Source organism: Podarcis tiliguerta, assembly GCF_965153285.1.
Source record: "Podarcis tiliguerta genome assembly, chromosome: 4".
NCBI lineage: Eukaryota > Metazoa > Chordata > Lepidosauria > Squamata > Lacertidae > Podarcis > Podarcis tiliguerta.
The window spans coordinates 53,320,501-53,326,850 of NC_139537.1; positions in this window are offsets into that span (position 1 = coordinate 53,320,501).

The window sequence follows — 6,350 nt, forward strand, 5'->3', positions numbered from 1 at the left end:
GGGAGAGCAGAAGTTTACATTTATGTTGGATGGCAAAATGAAAGCATTTGTGAGCTGGAGCTGAATATGAGTGTAATCTTAATTGCTAACCGTTAATGAACAGAGAATGGCACAGTCTGTATGGTAATTGCACTGTGCTTAAATAAGATAATTTGCCTGCTTATTTTTTTCCCCAAAAAAACTCTTTTTCAGAGTAGTTTACCTTTCTGTGTGGTCTTTTAAATATCTTTTCAAATTGCATCTTTTCATGTTTCGTTGCACACCCTTTGGCCTGGCTAATTAGAGGAGGGGGGGAAATGAACGGATAACACTCAGCCCTATCCCGACAGATGATGTTTCTTGGCTTGGTCAGAAGATTGCTGTTTCTTAAGGGATTTTCTTTTCCTCACTATGATTCTGTTCCTTCTAAAAGACAGGGATATTTAGATTAGAGATAAAGCTCAGCCTAAAAAAGTGGGTCAGTGCCAGATCATTTTTAAAAAACCAACAACAACAACAACCCAATGTCATCTATATTAGTCTAGGTCATCCCTAGTTATAGAGAACTAGGCCCAATACTCTTTCTGCTGCATCAAAAACTCCAAAATATTCTTATTAGACCAACCAACATGATTTCTCATCCCATATGTGTTGCAGAGGTTGGTACTATACAGGTGTTGCACCCAGAGAAAATGAGAACATTCTGGCAGAGCTGGAAGTGTGTGTGCTTGTGCCAGGCAAAGGAGAAAGCACAGAGAGAAATTCAGGAAGAGTTAGAACCTAACCTAGTGGTGGAAAACCTAAAAGGAACCCAGCCACAGCTGGTATGGCCAGTGATCAGGGATGGTGGGAGTTGTAGTCCGAGAACATGAGGAGGACCACAGGTTCCACACTGCTGGCCGAAGCACTCTTGGGAGAGACAACAGAGTTGAGGGGAGAATATGAGGGTACTCCAACATGGAACCATGTTTTGGAAACTGGCTAGGCTGAACTCTGAAAGAAGGAAGAAGAAGAAGAAGAAGAAGAAGAAGAAGAAGAAGAAGAGGAGGAGAAGTTTGGATTTGATATCCCGCTTTATCACTACCCGAAGGAGTCTCAAAGCGGCTAACAATCTCATTTTCCTTCCTCCCCCACAACAAACACTCTGTGAGGTGAGTGGGGCTGAGAGACTTCAGAGAAGTGTGATGAGCCCAAAGTCACCCAGCAGCTGCAGATGGAGGAGCGGAGACGTGAACCTGGTTCCCCAGATTACAAGTCTACAGCTCCTAACCACTACACCACACTGGCTCTGGGAAAAGGCAGGTACTCAGTAGGTTTAGTGAGTTAATATCATATATAAGCGTAACAAGATTGGCCTGCTGGATCAGACCAGAGGCCCATCTAGATCAGCATCCTGTTCTCGTAGTGACCAACCAGATGTCTATTGAAAGGAGGCTCTGAGTCCAGCTGCGCTCTCCCTGCTTGTGTTTCCCAAGTGGGGCTTGGTGAGAAATTCAGTTCAATTCACATTTGAAGCCAAACTTACCTGACTCGCCCTTTCTTAAACAATAATGTATGAACCAAAACACAAACACAAATTCAAAACAAAACAAATTTTGCAACGCAGTTCTCCATTCACATAGTGTGTACAAAAATGCATACATTAGGGTAAAATATGCATATGAATGTACATATTAATGAAAATAATATACAAAGATGTGCTATATTAGGAAAAATTGCTTTGCAAAAATATGTGTATTAAGAGACAATGCTGAATAATTTTCATGAGGACTTTTTAAAAAATAATAATAATGAAGTAATGTGGAAATGAGGAAAACTGAACTGAGGATTGGAAAAACAACCCCATGTTTATTTTTCCCTTTTCCCTTTCCCTTTTCTTTGCAGCTAGTATTCCGAATTTAGAGATATATTGCTAAATGGTATGTGGAAGTGCTCATCCAATTTTAGAAACAAGTCACAACAGGCGCAGAAGGAAGCCATCTTAGCTTAAAGTTAAGTGCCCATGAGTTTCCTTGTGGTGCCATCAAGCTGGCTTTGCATATCAGGGGCATTAACCCAGAGCTCTTCCAGTATCTGGGAACTTTCCCATTAAATATTATAAGGAACTTCTTAAATAAGCATTTTGCTATGTGGGCTTTTAACTTTTATTGTGCCATTACGAATGTGAAAGCAGAAAAGAATTGCTTCTTGCCAGATGTTATGTTAAAGGCTTTGCAGAGAGCTGCGTTTGGCAAGGGTGCGTTGATGATACATTTTAAAGTAACCACACAGCTGCAAGTGGGACTGCTTCATAGCATTACTCTTCTATGGAGCTGTTGGTGTACAGCATTTACTTACAGCTTTATAAAAATTAGTAAATGCAATGTTACTTTGGGGAGAGTGTTGGCTTAAAGTAGGCCTGTATGCACAATTCACTATGGGCTTCTTCTCATTGTACACACACCATCATAGCATTTCCTCAGTGTCATGTGTTGTTTTACCTGCTTTGGGTCTGTGGTGATAGTAAAGGTAAAGGGACCCCTGACCATTAGGTCCAGTTGTGGCCGACTCTGGGGTTGCGGCACTCATCTCGCTTTATTGGCCGAGGGAGCCGGCGTACAGCTTCCGGGTCATGTGGCCAGCATGACTAAGCCGCTTCTGGTGAACCAGAGCAGCGCACGGAAATGCCATTTACCTTCCCGCTGGAGTGGTACCTATTTATCTACTTGCACTTTAATGTGCTTTTGAACTGCTAGGTTGGCAGGAGCAGGGACCGAGCAACAGGAGCTCGCCCCGTCGTGGGGATTCAAACCGCCGACCTTCTGATCGGCAAGTCCTAGGCTCTGTTGTTTAATCCACAGCACCACCCGCGTGGTGATAGTGCTTGCATGTAATTTTCCTCCTTGCAATTATACGTCCCCTGCAGCCAAGCAGAGTGGTTTGGTTACTGGGCAAATATTATCCTGACATGGAAGCACATGCTGAGGAGAGCCCATTGTCTCAATCACCCACAACTCAGCATGCCCAGAAAGTGCCAAAGCACAAGCCCAGGTAGGATTCAAGATCCCTGTTGCAGAAGAGCTGGTATTTACACATTGAGTTTCTCTTTCTGTGTGTACTACTACTAATTTCTTCCATTTTCCTTGCATGGAAAAGGCCTGCTTATATGAGCAGAGTGATATGTGAGCCAGGGGTTCAGACAATACTACTGCTATAATTCCTCTTCTCCCTCCCTCCCCCCCCCCACCTCAAAAAAATGCCCCTCCCTGGTCCAGGATCTTGGTGCAGATATACAAAGCCTCACATGTTAGAGTACTCAGACAAAGGGCTAAGCATGATATTGCTTAGCAGGGAAAGGCTGTAGGGAAAGTAGTAGAACATCTGTTTTGCATACAGAAGTCCCCAGGTTCAATACCTGCCATCTCCAGGAAGGGCTGGAAAGACTCCTTGCTGTGTGAACTCTGGAGAGCCACTGCCAGTCTTTGTCGAAATACTGAGCTAGATCAGTATAAGGCAGTGGCCTCCTGCCTTTCTGTGCTTCCTATGAGGACAAACATGAAATAAATCAACACAGGACAGATCACATATGAGCAGCAGCAGAATCCTGCTATACATAAAAGTTGGCCAGCTAGAGTGTGCCATGTCAGTGCCAAGAGAGGCAGGCAGGATGGTAGGTAGGCTAGGCATGATATCCAATCTAGGAGCCTGGCATTCTGTCTGTCTCCACACCAGAACAGTGCCTGCTGTGTTTGAGGCTTCTGTTCCTTCACTTTCCCTCTTCTCCTTCCCTCTCCTTCCAGCTTCTTCACAGCCTCCAAGACTACATTCAAGGCCTATGATATGGATGGGCAACTTCAGGACTAGGGGGTTGAATGTGGCCCTGCAAGTCTTTCTATCTGGCCCTTGGACCTGTCTCCAGGCCACAACCCCCCACTGGCCCTTCTTCATGCCCTAAATGTTTTTTTCTTGGATAGAATGTATCTCTGAATTCTGATAATGTCCCTTTCTTGCCTGGATGGAGGATAGTGTTTATGTATAGAAAGTAATCTACTGCACAAAGGCAACATTTACATTCTTTGCTCCTCCCACTCTTGACCCTGGCCTTGCCTACCACTACCAGGTAGTGGTGCATCCAAGAGTACTAAAGGAGCTTACAGGTATGATTCCAGAGCCTTTGTCTATTTTCTTTTAGAATTCTTGGAGAACAGGTGAGGTCCCTACAGACTGGAGTTGGGCAAATGTTGTCCCCATCTTCAGAAAGGGGGGAAAGGAAGACTCAGGTAACTACTGACCGGTGAGCTTGACATCGATACCAGGAAAGGTCCTAGAACAGATAATTCAACAGTTGGTCTGTGAGCACTTAGAATAGGATGTTGTGATTACCAAGACCCAGTATGGGTTTCTCAAAAATAAGTCATGCCAGACCAATTTGATTTCTTTTTTTGATGGAATTACAAACTTGGTGGATCAGGGAAATGCTGTGGACATAGTATATCTTGATTTCAGTAAGGTTTTTGACAAAGTCTCCCAAGATATTATCACAAGAAAGCTGGTAAAATGTGGGTTGAACGAGGTAACTGCTAGGTGGATTTGTAGCTGGTTGACTGACTGAACCCAAGTACTCATTAATGGTTCCTCATTAACCTGGAAAAAAGAGGCAAGTGGGGTGCCACAGGGTTCTGTCCTGGGCCCGTTGTTGTTTAACCTCTTTGTAAATGACTTGGATGAAGGAATTGAAGGGATGCTCATCAAATTTGCAGATGACTCCAAACTGGAAGGGGTAGATAATGTCACAGAAGACAGAATCAGAATTCAAAATGAGCTTAACAGATTGGAGAACTGGATGTAAGCTAACAAAATGTAAGGTTCGGCACTTAGGCAGGAAGAACCAGATGCACAAATATAGGATGGTAGACATCTGGCTTACTAGCAGTACATGTGAAAAGGATCTAGAGGTCTTGGTGGACCACAAGGTTAACATGAGTCAACAGTGTGATGCAGCAGCAAAAAAAGCTAACGCTATTCTAAGCTGCATCAACAGAATTATAGGGAAACAATAGTACTGCTCTACTCTGCCTTAGTCAGACCACACTTGGAATACTGTGTCCAATTCTGGGCACCACAATTTAAGAAGGATGTTGACAAGCTGGAACGTGTGCAGAGGAGAGCAACCAAGATGATCAAGGGTCTGGAAACTAAGCCTTATGAGGAGTGCTTGAAGGATCTGGGTATGTTTAGCCTGGAAAAGAGGAGACTGAGAGGAGATATGATAGCCATCTTCAAATATCTTAAGGGCTGTAACATGGAGGAGGAAGCATGCTTGTTTTCTCCTGCTCTGGAGGGTAGGACTCAAGGCAATGGCTTCAAGCTACAAGTAAGGAGATTCCGACTAAACATTCGGAAAAACTTTCTGACAGTAAGAGCTCTTCAGCAGTGGAACAGACCCCCACGAGAGATGGTGGACTCTCCTTCCTTGGAGGTTTTTAAGCAGAGGTTGGGTGGCCATCTGTTATGGATGCTTTAGCTGAGATTCCTGCGTTGCAGGGGGGTGGACTAGATGACCCTTGGGGTCCATTCCAACTCTAAGATTCTATGACTCTATGTGATTTAGAAAGGAAGGCAGCCGTCAGGCTGAAAATGATTCCCCCACCTTACACCAGCGGAGTCCTCACAAGTGGTGTCTCATCTAGCAGATGCAAGGAGACTAATGAAGAGAGCTCAGGGGCTTAGATGCGGTAGCTGCTGGAAAATTATCTTTTCAGTCGCAGTGACTGCCTCACCCCTGTCTACATAAAGAACTGAAAAAGCCTCTTTAGCCAATTCGTCATTAAATGAAAAGTGTGTCTGCATGGAGATCTCAGCCCTTATGCAAAGCAATGCACAGCATGTACTGCCGAAAATGTATTCAGCATCACAAATTCTCCCACTGGATCTGAATGCTGAAGTAATTATTTTGCAGTTTGGTCTGCCAAAAGATTTACTTCTCCTGGAAAAGTGTTTAGCAAATGTTGTGAGGATCAAAGGAGCAAACATTTTCATGACAAAAGGGAATTTATACTCCAGACTACACTAGACAGTGATTAGTGAGTCACACACAAGAAGTGTCTTGTTTTCATCTTTCAGGCCTTGTCGCATTTAACTAAATGCTAATTCCTCAACTAGTAGCTTCACATCCTTCACTGTGACTGCCTGAACTGCTCACCTTTTATCTGCTAATAACCATTCTGTTATGCTGAAGGGTTGTTGTTGTTATTATATCAAGGTGTGTGTGTGTGTGTGTGTGTTATTAGCCGCCTAAGTGACTCTGTCAAGTACATGTTGAGTGTGCATGAGTGTGTGGATGTCTGCTGAGGATTTTTTAAAAAGTTTGTAATGTGGTCAAGTTCTGATGA